The sequence below is a fragment of the Triturus cristatus genome, chromosome 3_2 (assembly GCF_964204655.1).
Source record: "Triturus cristatus chromosome 3_2, aTriCri1.1, whole genome shotgun sequence".
Taxonomy (NCBI): Eukaryota; Metazoa; Chordata; class Amphibia; order Caudata; family Salamandridae; genus Triturus; species Triturus cristatus.
Window position 1 is genome coordinate 865,047,332 of NC_140584.1, and position 23,969 is coordinate 865,071,300.

Genomic DNA, 23,969 nt, shown 5'->3' on the forward strand with positions numbered 1-23,969 from the left:
ACACAAAAACAACCTGGTGCCAATTGGTAGGTACTAAAATACAGCCAGATGCCTTCCTATTCACAAACACACACTCCGGTTTATTTTCAATAGACGTTTATTAATTTGAACTTGACATAATTACAAATCTCTCAGTCAGAGATAGTTCGCACTTTGCGTGGCCCTGAGGAATTTCTTCTAAGAAGATTTATTGAATGTCCTTCATAGGGGCTCTGGGCAGTCCCTGGGCATCTCCAATGGCATGGACAGGCAACTAGAACAAATGGCGCCACTGTTATATGGTCCAGCGAGCATGTCGCACACGGTGCAACCATTCAGGCAGTGCCTGGTGCCACTTATACACACGTTTAAAGTTAAACAAGCTCTAACAAAGCCAATAGATCTGACTTTTGAATTTGTGAAAAGCCTTTAGGTGTATAGGACAAATATGTCTTTTACATGTTGTCTCTGTATGATTGCGACTTTATTTGCAATGATCAGTGTTGGAAATTAGTTTATGTGTGTATCACAGAAGAAATATAGACATGTTTATAAATAGCTGGGCCACCAGGCTATTTGCAAGTCTAAAGATGACAGCAATTTTCAGAGATAGCCACTGCATTTATAGTTGAAAACGAAAGATGGCGCTGGAGGCTAAGAAAAGCCTAGGATAGAGGTAGCTAACATATTTGCAAACCAGAGGGGTCTGCTTGTTCCTTTCTGTCGACAATATCTATTTAGGTATGTACTGCAATATATACAGCTTATTTCTTGGGAACAGCCCACACAATGTGCTCTTTGTACTTTTTTTACAACGTTTTCAAAATAATCAATTGCAGAGATCCAGCTTAACATAAAACTGCTGTTTTATTGATTGCTTTTTCTGGAGGGGGAGTGTAAAATTTACCAAAGAACAATTTTTCCCAAAGAAATTGTTGATGGGTTGCAGATTAGGTGGTCAGAGTTCTCATTTTACATTATTTTTATTACGAAAGATCTCTTTACTGAAAAGAAATACATTTTTTGTAGCCTGGTCTAATTTTGGGCCTCAGTAGAGCTGTAATCTCTGGTAATGTCCTTGCTTCCCTTAATCTCTGGGATCAGGAAGACAGACAGAAACAGCCACAAACAATGATGTAAGAGGCATGTTTACTTTCTGTATTTCCTTCTCCTTAACCTCCCCATAGCTACTCAGCAGCAAACAGGAGGGTGCTTCGGGACTAAAGATGGGACACAGGTTAATCCTGTAATGTTATCTGCAGCCAAAAGATACATATTGTCACATCTGCAAACCCTGAGATCTTGGCGAATCAGCGTCCGCTCGCCTTGATATGTTGGTAAATTGATGTCCATTGGCCTGATAGATTTCAAGTTGTATTAATTATCACCAGCTATTGTCCTGATGTTCAACCAATCAATTAGATGGCTTATAGAGTGCGACTACTCACCTGTAAGGGTCTCAATGTTGCTTTGTTTAACAGAACACCTTTCAAACGAAGCGTGCAAAAGCCAAATTGAAGATTAGCTGCTGGAAGCCAGGACACATAATCTTGACTGCAAAAACAGACACCACAGAGCTAGACATGCTAAGCAAAAAGCCACATAGCCGATAGCAGACGCCTATAGCAGGTAGCTTCACAGCAGTAATGATACATACATGACACGTGAGTCATTGTGCCTGCTGCATACATCTGTCTAGAGATGGCGAGGTCTACAGGATGGATTTGCGTCCCCTGAGATTTGTAAATCTAAATAGAGCACCTTTGAGTTGAAAGAAAATCCAACACGTCTTTACAGCTCTTCGAAACTACAGCAATATATTAGTGCTGTATTAAAAAATTAATTAATAACATTAAAGTAATTCTTCCCAAAATCATGAAATGTGACCCAATGAACCTATCAACACAGAGCAGATTTCAATAGCCCCTATAGAACTCAAGAGACAATGGCTGCATCTGATAGTGAAGTGAATGAACTAACCCCTTGGTCATTGAACTACGGAAGCACCAGTGGACAAAAGACGCATCCTGAAGCACCATAACCGAGTTAGGAATGACCACTAAGGGGAGCATTTTCAAGCCCGAAGAAATCCAGATTTGAGCGTGTTTGCGCCCAAATCAGGATTACAAGTTGTGTGGAGAAAAAAAACATATAAAGTGATTGTCATATTTCACATTTCGCTACAGAAGACCTGTTAAATGTGAACAGGGGAACACTTTTTGAAAGAGGCAAAGCTTGTAGCAGTTGGTAGGCTAACCTCCAGTTATGCATGCTATGCCTTATTCTGAGCAGGAAAACTTGGAATAGGGCGGTAATACTGCACCCTGTATATACCGTCACCTGCGGTGTCCCTACTATCCTGGTGTTATCACTGGTATAACTTCTCCTAGAAACGCAAGACTAATACTGAGCACCTGAGGATGAAATTGTCCATCAGAGGAATGGCCTGCAATTAAAAGTTGCATAACTACTATTCCAAAAATCGCTGCACCGGATATAATTTGGAAAATACCTGTTGATGGGAGAGAGATGTTTGATTATAAACACCTTCAACAGTGAAACAAGAGTATTCCAGCAAGAAAGCTCTTGACATCCCTTCACACTAGCAAGCCTGTAACATGGGTGCCCAACAGGGAAGCGCTTACATTGCTCGCTCTTCCCTAAACATATTAGAGAAAGTGGCATACAACGCGCCAGGGCTTTCGTCCCCCCCCCCCTAATAACTGTGGACTCAATTCTCAAGAATGTCACAAATCTGCAAACACAGGTCTAAGACCTGTAGATATGTGACTCGAAAAAATTCACAAATGTTTCCAGAAGTACACCTAGAAGCCTACAACAATTACTTGTTCTAAGGGTTTCTCCCGGAAACCATTTGCAAATTACATTTTGTGATTGAACAAGTCAGACGTGTAAAGTTGCTCAGATGAAAATCTGCTGGGCAAGTTCAAATGCACTTGCTAACTTTCGTATTGTTTTTTTCTCCATACAGAGTTTATTTCTTTCTGTTGTGAAACCCCATCCCCTAAAAGTCAATAATTCTGGTGCTGTTCCTTTCCCCCTGAGATCCTGGAAAGAAAGTTAGTGCTGCTCTTTTCAGGAATACATTTTGAACCGTTTCCAGGATAGAAAAGGGTCTGAGAGGAAGGAGTTTGTGAACACCCACAAAATTATAAGCCAAAAGTCACCGAGCACTGCAGCCCTGGACTGCCCCGTTTCCACTTCGGGGAGCAAACTTACTGACACGAAATCTTTGCTTGAATAAACTTTTCCGTGGGTGCAAAACCACCATTTGTGAATTACAAATGGAGTTTTACACTTGTAAAAAAAAAGTCTAGTTGCCCATGTATGCTAAGTTTATACATTACAATGGGTCTTCTTTCAGGTATGTGGGGTCATGAAATGTCCCTTCCCATTACAATACCAGACAGAAAGATTTTTAGAAACCGTACAGTATATTTCTTTTAGATAACTACCCCATCGGAGGCAGTGGGGGCTCATAGACGAGTTTTTTCTGAAATTACAGTTTGTAGAGAGAACAGGAAGCTGTTTTATGAACCTTTTCCTTGACATTACTGCACACCAACTTCTTAGGAAACACCCAAAGACCCACACTGGTTAAAAAATGTATTTGAAAAGGCATTCTGCCATTTTTAGCTTGGCAAACTGGAAACTGAGACGATTACAAGTCCAAGAATGCCTTCAAAACAGATTAAAAATAACCCAAAAAGGGCACAGTCTGAGGTCACCGTGGGTCTATTGATAGATATTAATAAACAGTATCCTGGTACAACACTGGTATGGAGGCGCCTGACTGGTTTCTGGCACGGAAAGGAGACCCACACTGATATTTACCAGGCTTGTTGATGTGTCCTCTTTCTACATCAGTCCTAACTACAGCCATGATTTCTTGCTCTTGGCAAGTTTCGGCACATTGCCGTGTTTGGATTTGACGTCTGGGCTCCTCTTTGGAGGTGGATCACTGGAGTCATTGGTGAAAGAGATTGTGGCCGGGTGAGAGGAGGCATAGCCAATCTTTTCTTGAGAGAGACTGCAAGAGTTCTTGAGCACCATCTTCTCCTGGATAGAGTCTTTTAGCTGCGCCAGCAGAGTATTTTGCTCAGGGTACACAACAATAGCATTCTTCTCCTTGCGCTTAAAGTTGCAGCAGCTGGAGAAGGCAGCCAGCAGGATACGGAAGACATATACCCAGCCAAGGTAATGCAATTCAGCAAGGTTCATGACAAAGCACCCCAGGCCCACCCCAAACATAAAGTTGAGGAAGATAGTCTTCTCAGTGGCCCGAGAGATGAAGCAATCTGTTTTTGTTGGACAAGGGTATGTTTCGCATCGAAATAAGTGGGAAACCTCAAAGCCAAAAAGATAATACTGCCCAATCAAGAAGCCAATTTCCATAAATGACCGGAGGACCACGTGCACAATGTAGATGATCAACACTTTGTCAGAGAGGTGGATTGGATCATTCGCTGCTTCACTTGTCAGCCTCTCCTTCAATCTCTCCCCACTCCTTGGTGACAACTTGACATCCAGGTGGTCCTCTGGCTCCTGGCTAAGGCTACCAGTCTCCTGCAGTTGCTCCCTTGTGGCTAACGTCTGCAACAGTTCAAGTACATAGGCCCGTTCCAGTTCCATCCTCTCATCTTTTGCGATCTTGTGCAGTACATAGACGATGTAGAAGATGGAAGGGGTTGAGACCAGGACAATTTGAAAAATCCAAAAGCGAAGGTGTGAGACAGGAGCAAAGCTGTCATAGCAGACGTTGTTGCAGCCAGGCTGGAGAGTGTTGCAGGTGAATTTGGACTGCTCATCACCATACACAGCATCACCCACCAAGGTCACAAGAAGGATCCGGAAGATTAGGAGCATAGTCAGCCAAATTTTCCCAATGACTGTCGAGTGGTTCTGGACTTCCGTCAGCAGACGGCCAAGGATCGACCAATCACCCATCTATAAACCTAAGAATAAAAAGAGAAAGATAGTGTTCAAGTAGGTTTCATGAAAACAACTTCTAAGTAATTGGTAACTGCCTAAGGCTGTTTGTCGCTGTGTAAAGAGAATCCGCTCCGGTCTTGTATCAGCATGCTTCATTTCATGGGAGGAAATGTTGTCTAGTAGCTAAATTGTCTTCTCTTAAACCTAGAAAGTAGAATTCTAAAATAGACTTCCCTTCTCAATCAAATTCAGAATCCTGGACAAAACCCTTCATCTCCCTGTAACACGCCACTAATATCTGCCCAAAGATGTGGAGTACTTGGTAGAAACAGTGTTACTATTTGTCATTATTGCAAGAGCATTTCAACAGGAATTCTTCATAGGCAATGAGGGGCATATGTATCAAAGACTGTTTTTGAGATTCTCAAATATTGATTATTAGCGAATCGCTATTTGAGAATCGCAAAACAAGATGTAAATAATTTGCAAATATTTTGCGATTCCTTAGCATTCCTTAATTGCGACTCGCAAATTGTGAGTCGCAATTATGGAATGTCTTCCCATTCATTCCTATGGGCCTAGAGGCCCATAGGAATGATTGGGAAGACATTTGCAATTTGCGAGTACCCATTGGATACTCACAAATTACTAATGCAATTTTAAGGGTGCAAGGGTGTTATAGGGACACCCTATGCACCCCTGAACTTAGCATGTGTGCATATGTGGCGCACATACATGCCCTCAGGGGCATGTATGTGCGCCACATGGCACTTTAGAAATGCCAAAAAGTGCATTTTTCATAGAAATCGCAAATTACCACCAACTTAAAGTTGGTGGTAACTTGTGATTTCTTAAGGTGAAATCGCACAACTTGGGTGCTTCTTGCATTGCATTTAAGGAATCCCAATTTGCAATTCCTCAAATGCATTTGCAAAATAGGGAATTACAAATTTAGCGATTCCCTATTTTGCGAGGGCCTTTTGGGATGATACATCCCAAAAGGCTTTTTCCCGTTCGCAAATGGGCCGATTTTGAGAATCGGACGATTTGCGAAAGGGAAATGGGCTTTCAACATATGACCCTGAGTGTGCAATACATAATAGAATCTATAGCCTATCACATCTGATACTCATTTCACAGCATTCAATTTTCTGTTTCTCTAAAAAAATGATTTTTCAGTTTTTCATTTCTTCATTAGTTCATTTGTAACAGTGCTGATGATTGTCACAAGTACACAAGAGTGGCACTTGGGCGATGGAAACCAAATTTGGATAATAAGTTTTGGATGTTTACCATATGTGTATATTTATAGTAAACTTGAGCCCCACTCTGGAAATCACCTCACACTCTGGTGCCACACTCTATGCACAACAAGACATCCTGCAGACATTCCTTCGGTACTACGTCACCATTTACGAAGTGCCCCCTCAGCGACTGCTGACACAGTGAAGGCATTCCAGTTGCCCTCCCCCGAATCCCCGATGCTGATAGGGACAGCCTAGATGTGATGATCATGGCCGCAGATGTCAAACAGGATATTTAAAATTATTATTCTTGGGGCTTGAATAAAACTATTGAATTTCTAATAAAAAATGATTGAGTACTATTTATACAACTGAGTACTATTTATACAACATACAGTTAATAGAAATACTAAAATTAAATGTTTTTAAAATAACATAAAAAAACTTTAAAAAAATTTAAATAAGTGATGACATACAAATTCATTTGCAGGAGAGTTACACAGCATAATTAGATCTTGAGATAACATGGCATTGTATCATAACTGAATAGGCGATATAAACCGCCGTCTAGCCTCTACCAATCTCGGGTTGGGGCAAATTAATAAAACATGATGCAGATCTTGTTGGCCGCATTTGCGTAGATCACATATGCCTTTAGAGTTATTTGTGCCTTCCCACTTAGCTCTAAAAGTTGCTAAAGGGAGAATACCCAATCGTAATAGGGGGATACACCGCCTTGCCCCATGCTCTAATTGGAACTGTAAGGTGTTTTATATACTATTTTCTCAGCAAAGATTTTATAATGCTTTAGTTGAATACAGTATTCTTTATCCCTTTCATAACTGATTCTTGGGGCCATATGTTTTAAAAAGAGCTTCAGATGAGCTGGAGACCAATCCTGTAAAAGTGCTAAAGTGCATTGTGAGACCTCAAGGGCTTTTAGCAGGTTCCTATTAAAAGTGTACCGAAACACCTCCTCTCTAAAAGTCTCCAGTTTTATCAAATATCTTGATGTGTCTGGCGCTGCATGCAAGAGATTATATGCGCACCTTATGATATGTGAGATTACTCGGACAAATATTCCCGTTATAGATAGCTCAAGGCGAAGAGCTTGAACTGGGAAAGATTGGGAAACTTTTACCAGTTTTCACAGTATACTAATTTCCTTTATTTTTATCTGCTGCGATGTTCTGATTGGTGTATATTCCTCTACACCAAATAGCTGTATGTAGGGAGATTATTTTTGTGAGAAGATCAGAAGGGATTCCCAAATTCCCCATTTTTCTCCACAAAGTCGGTCTATCTATACTATCGAAAGCGGTCGAAAAATCAATAAAAGCACAATATAAAATTTGAGCATTTAACGTTACATATTTGTCAGGAACTGTCTGAAGTACTGCTCTATTATCCAGTGTCAAGTGCTTAGAGCGAAATCCGGCCTTGGTATCCATCCCCAAGCCTGATAGAGACCCGCCAGTCTGTCCTCTTACTGACCAATTGCCATACTGGAGCGGCTACAAGATCTTGGGGAAAGTCCTGTCTAACAGATATGCTCGGATTCTTCCTGGGCTTATCCATTTGGACTAAAACGGCTTACACTGCGGGCATAGTGCATCTCACAACATCAGGTGTGTGTTTCTCACATGCCTCCCACATGTAGCCTGCCTCATAATAGACCTGGAGAAGGCACTTGACTTGCTTACCTGGAACTGCCTATTCCATGTACTGGACCGCATGAGAGTGGGCAAATGCTTATTAGAATTCATGGGGCTCTTATACACAAAACCCTCCTCCTGGATTTGTTTGGGTCACCTCATCTTGCCCTCTTTTCCTGTGGGACGGGGAACTAGGCAAGGGTGCCCCTTGTCCCTCCTACTATTCGCGATGGCAATGGAACAACTCGCCATCCGGCTCCGTAGTGAGGGCCAAGTCTGGGGGATTACTCTTGCCAACAGGACACATACTGTATTACTCTATGTGGATGACCTGCTCCTGTACCTCCAACATGTCCATGCTGACCTCACCCTCATACAAGCCACACTTCACACATTTGCACAAGCAGCAGGTCTACAGGTCAAGTGGTCAAATCGTTTGTATACATCCTCTGCGCAAGCCTAACCCCGTGGGGGGTACACCTCAGGGGAGCGCGGTCCAATACCTTGGTATATGCCTCTATCACTCCCCAACCGACCTCTGTGAAGGTAACCTGCGAGCCACCCTGACTGCATTAAAATCGCAAGTGCACTTAAGGAAGAACTTGCCACTGGTCACCACAGGAAAGATAGCGCTGCCAAAAAAGGTAATCTTACCCAGACGTCTCTACTACTCTACACACCTCCATATAACCCTCTCTACCCAGGCTTTTTCAGCAACCTGGACACACTATTAGGAGACCTTATTTGTGGAAACAAGTGCCACCAAATAGCCCTGAAAAAAGTTAAGTTGCTGCTGATGGAGGTGTTCTGGGTGCCCTTTCCATGGAGACCTACTTCATTGTGGCATAGCTCCAAGGAGTGGCTCGCTGGTTAGCAGGGCGCAACCTGTGAGAGACCTGCCATGGACCTGGCCCTTTAAAGCCAACCATGATAAGATGCTTTCTGCTCCTCAAAATCATGCCCCTGTCCCCTGGGTCCTTTCTAGTGTCAGTGGCCTGCAAATGTATTGCTTGAGTGCACCTCCACACATGTCACACTCCCCCATAAGCACCAGCGTTTCCACTGCTGGAATTGCGGAGCTGGCAAGAGCGATCGCTGACCACCATTGGTACCATCTGAACTGAAGGTCTCCTCCTCACCTTTACCCAACTTCAATCTGACTGCGGTATCCCACCGGGATGATTCCTCACTTACAGACGAATGCGTAATACATGTCAGACCCTCTGGTCCACTCAAGTGAAGAACCCAAATTTCGCGCTGTCATACAAACACTGCTTAACATTGATCACATGACTATACAGGGTTAAACAGGAACTCACCTGTGCTCCCCTGTCAGCTCTGTGGGGCAAATGGAAGGATGATTTCGGGAGGGCACTGGATGACATGGAATGGGAGCAAACCCTGGAATGAATGCCCCCAACAAGTCTCTAGGAATGCGCGCATTAAATGTATACAATTCTCTATCCTGCGTCAAACCTATTTGACCCCTGCACAACTCAATTGCGTTTTCCCTGCAGCAGACCTTCGTTGCTGTAGTGAAAAGGCTTACGCAATGTAGATAGATAGAAGACTTTATTTTCCTGTCAGTTCCACGCTCTCGTTAGCTCCGCTCCAACCGCCACACCACCCAACGTTCTAATCTCAATGTTGTCAGTCATAAAGGGTGCCAAATTTTTCTCGGTGCTGGATCTCACATCAGCATATTATCAAGCTTTCTTCAATATTAAGAAAGCTATAACATCAGCACCATGTATAGGCAACTTCGATAGCTCCGCTCCAACCGCCACACCTCCCAACGTTCTAATCTCCCCTCCAAGCATCAATGTTCTACCAAGGGAGGAAAAGGGGAGGGGGGAAAGGGAAAAGAAAGAGAGAAGATCATACCAACATGGAAATAAGAGATAAAGATGTAAGGAAGAAGAATATTAGGCAGGTTACAACAGTTGCCTCCACTGCCCCTCAGCGGATGCCGATCTCCGCATATGCTGTGGTCCTCCCTGGCCCTTGCAATGTATTGCCAGGTGATCCACGATGCAGCGCTGGAAGTCATGACACTCACTGACATTTACACATGGGAGGCCTGCTTTCAACGTTGGAAAAGTGGCACGGTGCAGCTGCGCTCCGAGGCATGGCGCTTTAACTACCCAACAGGGCACTAATCCTCCAATGGACGCCTCTTCTAAGCCTTCATTAGCAGCACTGCATGGGGTGATGCGTAAGGAGGGGTAAGCTGAGGAGGAAGCCCTGCTTTATAAAGAGGTTTGCCACCTACGCAAACACCCAGTTTCTCAAGAATGTGATACTCTTCTCGCCCAACTCTTCAGGCTTACACGAAATGATGACTTCTCCCCGTGAGCATTACCTGACCCGACTAGACCCTCATTGCCATCCCCATACACCTCTTCGTGACTCCCCCACAACACTACCTATACCCCTCCCCGCCACACTTGCGGAACAGATTTAACAATCAGACACTTTGCAGCATAGTCATCTCCACGACAGAAACCCGCCTGTCCAACCCCGATGTTGCCCAAACTCGCGGACTAGCCTGCCACCGCCTCTGAATCTTTCCTCTCTTTCCATTGTTCAGAGAACCCACCCCTGTTGAGCAGAAAGTTTCACTCCTTCCGCGTCCCCACCGCAACCCTTTTATGAGACAGAGTATAATTTGCCTGCTTTCAGACTTTACTTTTGTCCACCAGGGGTTGCTTTTCATTAAGAAGTATTGAAATTTCATTTATCAGCTTGCAGCCCCCACTAACGTGACAACTATCGCTGTACTTACTTGTTTTGATAAAAACTAATAAAAACTATTTTAAAAAATTGTGTGTACTTATAATGAAGATAATTGGATGTGTTTAGAATATAAAAATAATCTGAATGATGAATACAACTGATGCAAAAAACATGTCCGTATATTGGTAATTTCCTGATAAAGGTCTTCAGCGACTGATGGACAATTCTGGAGCCGCCTTCTTTGTATATGGTTTTTTAGTGCACTCCTTCCCCAATAGTACTTAATAGGCAGTTACCTGTATTGCTATGCCGATGCAAGATAATTCACCCGATGCCCAGCGAAGAAAGGGTATGCCTGACATAGGGCATATGCATTTAGCACAGGGTACTCCTAAATGCTCTGTGGATCTGCACATGTTTCCACAAAGTGAAGAAGGTGGCACCAACATGAGACGCTCCTTGGCTCATTGTGGGTAATCAAGCACTTCTCCTTCATTGGCCTTAGACTTGTGTTTGTGGTCTACAGGACTATTTACAATGAAAAGCTTGAAGAGGGATGCAGCAGAGAATAAATATGACCACTGCCACCAATCTTGCTGAATTTGGAAATATATTCCAGCTTTATTCTGATTTATAGCGACAACACTCGTCCACCCAAGCTAAGCTTCACTAGATAGAGGCTGCGGTAGCCCAACACCACCCACACAGACACCATCAACCACATGTAAGAATGTTCTGAACCAATATCCTATCTCATTTAAAGCGCTGTGATACCTCCAGGTCTAGCCAGCGCTATAAAACTTTTCAAATAGATAAATAAATGAATCTCAGTGATTCACTGAACAGGTATCCACACAATGGCACCCATCAATCCACAGGAAAATTCGAAAATAGAAGACCCAATGCCAAAAGGTCCTGATGGATCCTTCGGTTTAGAGCAGATGTGTCTTTAAAATACTAAGTCCAGATGCAGACGTTGCTAATTAGTCACCCCATCTTTGAGGGGTCGAAACATGCAGTGTTAAAGAGTCTCGAGAGAGACTTGAGACAGTAATGGATTGAACTCTAAACAACCACTAACTAATGGATTGGCTGAATATTTGTGGTCAGTAGCATTAACAGTGGGGATAAAAATGCTGTTTTTGTAAAACGTTATTTTAATAATAGAACTGTAAATCCTATCACATATTATCCTAATTTCTTTATCTAATTTGTATGTTTCTTTTTTTTGTGTTTCTTTTTTTCATAAGTTTACAATGCTGCCAATAATTGTCACAAACACACGTGGGTCTCACTTTGGTGATGTGAATTGCATTTGGAATGTAATTCATTTGAATGTTTACCGAATGTGTGTACATATTATAAAGTTAATTGGAAGTGCGTAAAATATGCAAGTAATCAAAATTATTAATACTACTGATGCAAGCAGAACATCCATACATTGATAATTTTCGATAAAAGGGCTACAGTAATTGATGGGCGTTTGTGGAACCTTATTTTTTGTATATGGCTGTCCAACCAGGTACCTCAATGGGCAGTTGCCCTTATTCCTATATCCACGTACGATAGTGCCACAGATGCCAAATAGAGTGTCACTGGACAGAGCATATGCATTTACAAGAGGGGGTTCAGATAATATCCTTAGAGCTCCATTCGATCCCACAAGGTGAAGAAGTTGGAACCAACATTAGGTCCTCTCTGGTGCATGTGGTTGAAAAACATTTAGCTGATTGGCTTTTGGCTTGTGTTTATGGTGTGCAGGACCATTTACAATGAGTAGCTTGAAGAGGGGGCAGCAGAGGATGAATATGACCCCCTGCCATCAATCCTGATGCTTTTGGAAATGTAGCCCAGATGGCATAATAGATTACTTTCACTTACTTGCTCATTCACCCCCGTTCACTCACTCTCAGTTCCTGTCGGTCCCAGGGATGGACATTTTTGTAATTTGACCTCGAGTCTTCTCCCCACAAGCAGTTGTAGACCCTTTTGGGCCAATGGAGTTGTAAAGAAGCAATAGGTCCCTAAGTACTCTGATGTACTTTTCCGTTATGTAATTTGCATTCTCACTGCTGTCCTAGTTCAACCGAAGATTGCAATGGCAAGCAATGTAGATAAATTGAAAAGGGCTATCTATGAGGATGGTTCCAGCCTAACATGCATTGGCTTGCCCCCTTCATGGCCCTTCCCACTATCCATGTTGTAGTTTGCTCCCTCCCACCCTCTGAGTTGTTGCTTGACCCCTCCAGCCCTCCTTGTTGTTGCTTGCCCTCACCTGCTGTCTATCTTGTTGCTTGCCCCTTCCCCCTCCTCCCTCTGTCTGACTTGTTGCTTGCCCCCTTCTGCCGTCCGTCTTGTTGATTGCCCCCCACCCTCCTCATGCTGTCTATCTTGTTACTTGCCTCCCCCACTGTCCATCTTGTTGCCTGCCTCCACCCGTCATCCTCCTGCTGTCTGTCTTGTTGCATGCTCCCTCCAGCTGTGCTTCGGTTGTCTGTGTTGCCCCTGCCCCCACCCGCCATAACAAAAACAAGTGCTCAGATGGCGTCATAGTGCTTTTCATTAAAAATCCTTCTTGCTATGAATCAACCCCTCCCTCCTTACCATTGTTGTTGTTTTCCACCCTTTCGTTGTGCTTGTTTGCCTGCACTCACCCAACATAACAAAAACAGGGCTATGATGCAGACACTGCTGGCCACATCACAGCACCTTTTTCCCACAACCTCCATGTTGTTCTCTCTCTCCGAGATGCCTCCTGCCCTGCCCTTCTACCAGCAATAAAAAACTTTCAGCCACACTGCTCTGGATCATGGCAAAAACCATTGACAAAACCAATGGCTCGTGTAGGCAAAACATATTGGCTTTGCTAATTCTTGTTTTCCACCCCTTTCTTTGTGGAAAAACAAGCTTCCCCCTGGGATAACCCCTTTCAGCAACCACCATGAAGTTTTGGGTTGTTTCAATTCCCACCCTGGAATGAGGTTTATTTCACAGCTTGCTGCAGATATCTTTGCCCTTTCCCAGGGTGAAAAGGGCTCAGGAGGAGTTTGTGCAACACACTCAAGTTTGTGGATGGCCACAAACTTACAAGGCGAACTAGACCTGATCCACTAACTCTCCACCCCTTGTATGGGGGGGTACTACCATGTAATTGTACATCTTCATGGCATGATAAGATACAGTAGTAAAAACATTTACATCTGCTCGGTATTCTTTTGTGGGCACCTTTCAGGTGTAAATAAAGCAATTTCCAGCCATAAACATAGGCTTACAGCAGTAAATAGGTATGTGAATCAGATCTTTTGAGCTGCTATTAAGAGAAACCAGCTACATGTTCCCTTTTTATTGTACTGTCAAGTGGAATATATTATTTTTTAATTCAACCCTTGAGATAAGTTGCAGAAACCCATACTCTAACTCATGGACGCTGTGGGCACATCAGAATATTCAACACAAGCGATCTCTGAATTGCCTCATAAATTGCATCCAGAAAACCTTGCATGGGAAGTGGAACTAACAGTGAAATTGGATAAAGGGAGGGTGTCAGTGACATCCGAGTTATAAGTTACTGCCAATACCATAGGCAGTGTTATTTTTGATCATTCATTGCACATAACACGTGCTTGCAAAATTGACCAAGATGTCATACTCAACAACACACACACCAATGCTCCAGTTGGAACTCCTGCAGCTCCATAACTTTCATATGTTTGAATTTAGCTCTTGCAAATATGGCAAGAGATTGTAGTTTAAAAAAAATAAAAGTTATAGTATCATGTAAATTAGGCATTCTAGTCACCTTAATCATTATTAGTCAAGACCTCTTAACGTACATTGGAATGTTCCAACACATGCTGATCTTTGCAACAGCTGTGTTCAGAATCGTACCTGCAAGATATTTTAAAGCTATTGCCCCACAATTATTTTGCTTTTGATTAAATGAATGAAAAGCAATTGATGGAATGGACCTTGGAAACTTGGAACATAAACTCCCAAAAATGATATCAGGGATAAGATTATGGAAATAGTAACACCTGAGTTAGGGACATAGTGTTTGTATATAATTGCATGGAAGTGCAGGTAAGCTACTTTTATTTTCCTTTCTTGTCTTTCACGTGCTCATAAAATGTTTATCAATAAGATTTCTTCAACTAACTTCACTTATTTCACTCACTGTCGCTATTTAATCTTGGTTAACATTTAATCATTTCCCTCGTGATCTTAAGGCTTTTCTTCAATATGTATCGATATAGTCTTATGGTGAAAGGAAAGCTGATGCCAGAAGGCAGATGCTGACCTACCTAAATGTTGTAGAGGTGGCAGAAATTTACTGTTCTATGACCAGAATAGCATATATCCCACATGGTGCCTGATTAACCAGTTTTCGTTTGTCTCCTGAAATCCAAGAATTACAAAAGTGTTCTGAGGTGTAGGACCAAGGCTGGCACTAGGGCAAAACATATCCAAATTTTCTCTATACAGATATGGAGCCCATCTCAAAGAAGCAATAACGTATTCAAATCAACTAAGTACTGTGTGAATCTCACACCTAACCCACCCATCAAGCATTCAAAGGAGAAATGCAATGCCATCAACTTCATTAAAAGAGAAGCAACACCAATCTAGTTAGTAGAGTTAAAGCACAGAAGCCTCAACTCCACCTCGGGTCAGATCCAAACGAACCCACTTCCACACCCTCTCCACTGAGAATCATCTCTTAAGCCTACCCATCTGCCCACATCATATGAGAATGACATCATCACAATATAACAATAAACACACATATTAAAGGATATCATCAGTCGACTTTTCAACATCATCAAAGTATCCTTGAATTGAAGCATCATCTTCTACTGCCTCAAGACCCGTCAAATGCAAGGCGTCTTCAAGAATTCTAACATGCATCCCAGCAGCCTCATCAACTACTCAACAATCCAATCCTGATTAATTGAGCCCTACACACTCCTCCAAAACTGCTTGTCTAGATTCAGAATTCAATGCAGCACAGAGGAAGTCACTATCTTGGTAGTCTATGATGCATCCCAAATTAGAACATCGACCCAGGTCTCCTCGTCGTGCAGGAATCTTTGCAGAATTTGGCATCACTCAGCACGCTCCACTAAAAATTGGTTGTATGACCTTGTTCTTCAGTGATTTCTATTTTACTTAATAATACATCCTAATTTTTCGACATGGAAATCCCCGGATCTGATTCCATCCAGTGATCTTTGGAGTTTTGAGTGCTTCAGCACATGTCCAGTAATCTTCGCCATCTACATGGTACCCCTCAAATTATAACTCACAGATCCTTTATGCACCATCAGGGACAGCTTGTCTTAATTGTACTTGAAACGTAACTACCTGAAGGTAGAGTTAATCACTTTGGAGAACCAACAGGAACTCATTATGCTCTACTTAGTGATAGCACTTCTCCCTGAAGTAGACTTCAGAACATCTGTAAAAGCTATGGTCCTAACTCATTTCAACTGAGGCAACACCCATCTCACCGGCTCCTATAGCCACAACTGATGCCTCCTGAAGGCACCATTCAAGCCACTACCCAACCACTCAGAGGTCTCATGAAATGTGACAAAATTGCACCCATCCTAAATGACCTCCACTGGTTCCCTCTAAACAGCTGAGGTTTAATCCTTTTGTTCATAGGATTAATCTACGAATCACACTTGTCAGGTTTACATTACCTCCTCTCCCTTTTACTCAGTATCTCTCCCTTCTATCCCCAACTTTTGAATACCTGCACAATATGCTGCACCCTGTCTTGAGGTTAAGCAATGAAAATAGCATGTCTGTTAAATTCACAAAGCAAGTACTGTATATAGTTTCAGGTGTGTAATTATACTAATAAAGTGTTTATATATTACACTACACAATCAAAACTGGTTGTTAGTCCCTAATAAAAAGCATTATTTTCTACCGAAAAAAAGTGGCACTTATGTTATTTCCCTGAGATTAACAATGGTTGAGTTAGCCCTGCAGGAGCCCACAGTCAGTCTCTAAAAGTTACCCGCAAAAGGTAGCTGTGTTGGCAGGATTCTTCCAGGCTATTTATTGGTGATTTAAATAAGATCTACTCATTACCTACCCAAGCCTTTTAACCAGTATTGGTAGCTGAGAAGTAGTGGATGAACGTAGATGAACAGAGATATCAGCAGTGTATGCTTTAACCAATTAAGGTATCAGTGGATATGCTTGACCAGCAAATATAGTCAGTCTGATAGCTCAGTGGGTAATATTCCTCCAACACTAACCAGTGGACAACACTGAATGATGCTCACAGCCTCAAATTTATGGTACTAGTGTTGAAATAATGAGTACCTCTGAGTTGAGTGATAATAGCATCTTATATTCATAGCACTAGTAAACTGCTAGCTGACAGGTACCCTATAAAAATCAAGTGTGCATATATATATACATATATATATGTGTGTGTGTGTGTGTGTGTGTGTGTATATATATATTACCTACTGGCGATTGCCAGTAGGTAGTTATAGTTAGGACCTATTTTCCATAGGAAAAGCATTTTTTGTTTTCCCAATAACTTTGGCGTTGTTTGACGAATCATCGTGAAATTTTCAAAACTAGTGGGGCGCTCCGATCAGCTCCTGTCTTGAAAGTTTTGGGGTGATTCCCCAAGCGGGGGCCGAGAAAAAAGGGGGTCCCAAAACGTGTTTTCTCCATGTTAATTTCAATAGGAAACTTTAGACACGGCTACAGCCCGAACTGCTGAACGGAATTACACCAAATTTGGCAAAAAAGTAGCCCTTGGTTCAGAAAGAGTCCTTGTTGTTAAATGGTGTAAATCCATTCAGTAGTTCCTGAGCAATTCAAAAAATAGAGGTCGGAAAATCAATTTCCCATAGGAAACTTTAGCCAAGGCTACAGCCCGAACTGCTGAACGGAATTACACCAAATTTGGAAAAAAGGTAGTGCTTGGTTCAGAAAGCGTCCTTTTTTAAAAATAGTGTAAATTCGTTCAGTAGTTGCTGGGAAATTCAAAAATAAAAGTTTTGATATCTAGGGACGCGGTAGATTCGCGAACCCTCCCGACCACGAGCTTCACTATGATTGGCTGCCAACACTCCAAACCAGGAAGTGTTGGCAGCCATCTTGTGACTCGGTAGGACCGAGTCACAAGAAAACAGTAAAACAAAGTTGAAAAACAAGAAAAGGGGGCAGGGTAGAAACACCCTGACCCCCCCCCCCCAGGCCTGCTCAGGGGGTCCCACAAGAACCACAGGGCCAAAAAAAGCATTTTATTTTTATAATTTCGGCGGAAGTCGCATTGGGGTCGCGAATCCCGCAGAAATTATTTAAATAGAAAGGAAGCGTGGGCTCCCGCTCTTCGTTTTCTATAAGCCCCCGGGTGGGCCTGGTCCTGGGGGCATTGTTCATTTTATATTTTGTAAGGGGCCGCCACAGCCCCGGGGACCGCCACCTCCCCGGGGTTATGTTTATAATATGTGGGAGGGCACGCAGCCCTCCCGCAGCCCCGGGGACCACGCCCGTGGGGCTTTTCTAAAAAATTCACGGGGGCCCCTCGCAGTGGGGGACCACCACCCCTGGGGCTTTTTTTTTTATAACTGTACACCTGTGTGGGGGGGGGGCTCGAGCCGCCCCACATGCCCCGGGGATGCCACCTGTCATTGCAAACTCTGCTTAGGATTTTGGAAGCGATAGCAGGTTTCCTGCTCTCGCTTCCAAAATCCAAAGCAGATTGCTTTTTCAACACGGGGAGCTGCATGTCAGCAACTTTCCATTCTGAAAGGCAATGCTGGCTCCTGCACGAGGCGGGGAGCCGGCGGGACGTGGGGGCATTGGGGCTCCCCCCATGGTCCCCAACGGAGTGGCCAGGCCCCAGGGGATGGGGTCCCCGGGACTGGAAGTGGCCCGGGAGGGGGGCCTCACAGCCCCCCTCCCCCCCCCAAAAAAATAATAAAATAAAGGCCGGCCCTGGGGGATGGAGTTTTCCGAGGCCAATAAAGGCCTCAGGAGGGGGGCCCCGCAGCCCCCCTCCTTAAAAAAATAATTGTGGCCATGCCCTGGGGGGTCACTGGGGCCAAAATTGGCCACGGGAGGGGGCTCATGCAACCCCCTTCCCGTTCACATTATTAATAAAGGGTCAGGCCCTGGGGGATGGGGTGCCCAAAAAGTGGAAAAAGAAGGGGGGCCACACAGCCTCCTTCTAAAAAATTAAAATTAAAAAAAAGACCCACCCCGGCCCCTCCCAGCAACACTCTCCAAATGCACCCGGTGGCCCATTTTAAGTTGGGGAATTAATTCCCGTTCAATCCTGATGGTCCCTAGGGGCCAACTAGCCAACCAGGTACTGCTTGTAAATGCCACAGGGCTGCGTTGCAGAGAGGTGCTCCGAGGCCACACCCCTTTTTACACCACGCTGCAAACGCAGCTTCTGGTGCACTGCTGGTGGGGCGATGAGGTCCTCTTGTGTCCTGTGGACCTCAAGACACAAGTGGACTTCATCCTCTGAGCAGCAGTGCGCCAGAAGCTGCGTTTGCAGCGTGGTGTAAAAAATGACGTGGCCTCAGAACACCTCTCTGAAACGCAGCTCTGTGGCGCTTACTGGATGTACCTGGTGGACTCCTTGGCCACCAGGGACCTTCAGGATTCAAGGGGACTTAATAGAGATGTCATAGTTAGAAATTAGCATTTAAAAAACCATTGAAATTCACTGAAAAAAACATGGGTTTCAGGTACGTTATAGTTAGAAATTAGCATTTGAAAAACCTCAGAAATTCACTGAAAAAACCACAGGTTTCAGGGACTTTATAGTTAACTGGACATTTCACTCTTACTAAACCATAGAAATTCCACCGTTATAGTTAGTTCAGCTAACTATAACTCGCGCACCCACAATGCACTACTCATGACGTCACATATTACATCATTCATGACATGGTCAGTGACATCTCTGATGACATCTCAAATGACATCACTGATGACATCATCCAGTGACTGTGTGTTTCTAACTCGCACACCAAATGCAATGCTCAATTAGAAATGTCACAAATAATTTGAAAGATCAGATTACATTACATTATTGTGACCACTTTGAAAGAGACGACAGTGTGTGCAGTATTATTTATTGGTTTAAATACATGTTGTTTATTATATTTTGCTTGTATGTATTATTATTTATTTGGAAAATATTAGTAACTCATAAAGACTACATTTAGCGTCTAGGCTATGGTTTACATGACTGTTTGGGGGAGTTATGGTTGTCAGATAAAACTTACAAATTTCCGTGTTTTTTTGGTTTAAAACGTAACCCAACTGCATGTTAACAATGGCATTTAAGTGAATTTCTAAGGTTTTTTTAAAGACATATTGAGGTGTTATGGGCAAGACTAACAGTAACTTCACATTAACGTTGGTTTTTCAGTTAATTGTTTGGAGTGTTTAATAATATAACATATTCAACAGTTCCCTGTGGATGGTCAACTCACCACAGGCGGCGAAGTCGCACTTTACATGCCACACTTTAAATAGCGGAAGGCTTCCAATTTATTTTTTTTCTTTCTAGACCCACTGTACCAATTTAGCGAATTCTGAGATCCCCGGAGGGTCAAAGGAACCTGAGGATGGAATAGGGATCGCAAATCCTAATATAAACCTTGTTTAAATATACCTTTTTTATGCCAGTGCCCAGCCAAGTAAAGGCACTTCCTTGTGTAAATTTCTAATTACATGCCAGGTTTGGTGCAACTCTGTTCAGCCATTTGTTCTGTCGTGAGGATCAAATAATACTTTGGAAGTCTGGCCCCTCTCAATGGATCTGCACAAAACTTGCCACATGGAATTCAAAATAGATTCATTTTTTATTTGGAAAGTTTAGTGTAGATTTGTCAAATGATGCAAGAGTTCTTAGCAGAAAACAAATGCTTTTTCAGTGAAAAGTCTGAGCTAATCACCATATAGTTTTCTATATATATATTTTGTTTTTAAACAATTGGATCCCTTCAGCAGCGCACTCAGACGACGGGTGCAGTCGCAGTGGGGCTGAATCCAAGCCCAGAATTAATTTTACAAACAAAGATGCGATGCACTCCAGTTCCAGTTTTAAGCTTTTATTTTTAACTGTACTGGCTCACACCAACACGTTCCAGCCCTGCGAGGCCTTTGTCACCGTCACTGTTAAAACTGGAACTGGAATGCATCGCATCTTTGTTTGTAAAAAAAAAAAAAAAAAAAAAAATATATATATATATATATATATATATATATATATATATATATATATATACACGCTTTTCGGCAGACGCCTTAGTCTAATGTTCAACATTAGACTAAGGCGTCAGCCGAAACGCGTCATGTAAACAGATAAGCGGATGAATTAAAATAAACTTTGAATAGAGAAAAACCCTGCGAGTGCTTTCTTTACGCCGTAAAGGAGAAGGGAGTGAGCGCGTATACTTAGACGCGGATGCACCTCCGCGTTACGAAGCACCCATCCGGGAGTGCGCTGGTCTGAGGTGCAGTTGGAGCCATTATATATATATATATATATATATATATATATATATATATATATATATATATATATATATATATATATATTCACTTAAAAAACCATAGGTTTCACACATGTTATAGTTAGCTGGGCATCTCGTGAAAAACCAATGAAATTCCCCCGTTATAGTTAGTGCAGGCAACTATAACTCACGCGACCGCAATCCTCTGTTGATGCTAATACTGTATTTAGACACTTATTTACCCATGTCGTCTTCCATTCATTTTTAGCTATACATATATTACAAATATTTTTTTTTCAGAAAAACACATATGTCATCAGTGATGTAATATCTGATGTCATCAGCAGAGGATTGCGGTCGCGTGAGTTATGGTTTTTTAAGTGAATTTGCAAGGTTTTTTAAATGCTAATTCCTAACTATAACGTGTGTGAAACCTATGGTTTTTTCAGTGAATTTGTACGGTTTTTTAAATGCTAAGTTATGTATTTATTTATTTATTTGTTTTTTAAGGTTTTTCACTGTGCGCGTACCGTGCGCGCACCGTGCGCGCGCTGTGGGCGCTCGGTGCGCTTCGAATTTTTCCATTTCTACCGTGCGCGTACGCTACGCGCACTCCGCAATTTTTCATAAAAAATTTAAAATACATTATTGCCCTTGGGGGTCCTTCTGGGACCCCCTGACCAAGGCTAGGGGGTCAGGAACTGTCCAGCCTGCCCCCTTTACACGTTATCCACCTTTGTTTTTCACCCCCTCAGACTGCGAGAGACAAAATGGCGGCCGACACTTCCTGGTTTCGACCGATTCGAATGTTTACTAAGATCTAACAACCAATCAGAATCGCGCTCGCGCACGGTGGCGTGCGCGTACGGTAAGCTTACGGTACGCGCTCGGAGCGCGCCTATAGATATATATTGATTTAAATGCTATTTTCTCAGGAAATACTGAACAGATTTACACGAGACCTTCAAAAGGCACATCCCTGACCTGAGGGCTACCTCTCTGCCAAATTTCAAGTAATTCTGTTCAGCCGTTCGGGCTGTAGCTCGGACTAAAGGTCCTATGGAAAAATGCATGGGGAAAATGCGTTTTGGGACCCCCCCTTTTTCTCATCCCCCGCTTGACGAATCCCCCCGAGACTTTCAGGGAAGGAGCGGAGCGGAGCGCCCCACCTATTTTGAGAATTTCGCGAGGATTCGTCAATCGGCGCCAAAGTTATTCAAAATAGAATGTTGCGGATTTCCTATGGAAACACGGTCCTAACTATAACTATCTACTGGCGACCGCCAGTAGATAATATATATATATATATATATATATATTTCAGAATGGGTTCCTAGTCCCTTAGCTTTTTGGACTAGAAAAGGATTGCACTCACTCGTAGTGATTGGATGGAAAGGTCTTTTATTCTTGCCAAAACCCAACGCGTTTCGCCTCTTCACGAAGGCTTGATCACGGGATATGGTTACATTGTGTGTCTTTCTTTTATGTTTGAAAGTGTGGGCCTAGTGTTAAAAATCACTAGGACTGCAATGTGCACTGCTTAGAGATCTTTTAGATCATTTAATGCATTTTTTCATGAATGATTTTCAAAGAAACATATACATTCTTGTAAAAGAAACAAATGAAATATTTCGTGCAAATAACGTTGTCAATGAATATATACACATATATACATTTGATAAACACTTATTTCAAACGAGGCAAGCTTATTTTAGCACCCAATGCATTTCGGGACGTTTCTGTCCCTTCGTCAGGGGTAAGCTGTAAGGAAAAAAGGAGAGTTTCAGGATCTGCATGTAGCGAGATCGTGACGTTTCAGAGAAACTGTGGTGAAAAGTGCTCCCTCCACCACAGTGACTAATGTGCTCAAGAAAAGGTATACGATACCTTTGAAGATTTCTTAAGAGCTTCTAGATTTCACATGTTCACACTCTGAAGAAACAATATCATTTGTAATAAGAAAACAGGTTCCACATGTTAAACCGCAAGCTATTTGAAACCGTAAAAATCACACTGCGTACCTGTTGTGTAGTGTTCTATGTCTTTAGATGAATCATGATCTAAAAACTAATGGAAAAATGATGTAAACTGCAGAGGAAAAACAATAATAAGCGGTGACTGTCAACCGCATGGCTGAGATTCAAGGCTCACCTATTTCAATTCGTCTATATGAAGACCCGAGTGGGAGCCGGCCGTGGCATATGGAACGTCTGGAAAATGAAAAAAGTTTAACGATTATCTCAAGTTTAAGGGTGATTAAAAATATATCTATGGTTCCGGGGAAAACGGTGCGGTGGGCTTACCGAGTCAAGAAATAACGTAACCGCGTCTCAAGTCGCTGTTGTTATCGAAGTTGCGTATACTTCCTGGTTTGTATACGCCGGGATTTCATGTGTGTCAACGCCGGAAATGGATATAGAAAAAAGACTGACGAATGAATTGCTAAAAAAAAGACTAACGGATGAATTACTAAAAAAACGACGTCGGTAATATGAACAATGCGTTCTTAAATGTGTGTACCAAGAACAAAGATGTTAAGAATTCTCGAGATATGTCTATCCTATGTATATAAATAAAATTCCGAAAAAAATTCCGAAAAAAATCCCCAATGTAAGATATATGCCCTAAACAACAGTGTGTGAATTCCAAAAGATAAAGAAAGGAAAAATTGCTAACAGAAAGGCATGCAATGTCCAAAGTGTTTAGTTGGGATGAAAGAAATTCCTGATAAGTGAAGCATATTTTAGGAATTAAACTAGATGATACAACATATCTTATCACATAATCACAATAAAGAGATAGTGTGCATGAACTGAATGATACAACATATCTTCTCACATAATCGCAATAAAGAGATAATATACATCAACAAGACAATAGAGTCATTCTAC

General features: G+C 42.5%; 1 pseudogene across 1 annotated transcript in view; it reads right to left on the reverse strand.

The window, feature by feature from the left end:
- Window positions 1-230: 230 nt before the first annotated feature.
- The window catches only part of LOC146858338 (gap junction delta-2 protein pseudogene), a 72,254-nt pseudogene continuing 48,515 nt past the window's right edge, over window positions 231-23,969 (reverse strand). The window contains exon 2 of the transcript XR_014979685.1: window positions 231-4,955. The product of XR_014979685.1 is annotated as a gap junction delta-2 protein pseudogene (transcript). The remainder of the gene's footprint in view (window positions 4,956-23,969) is intronic.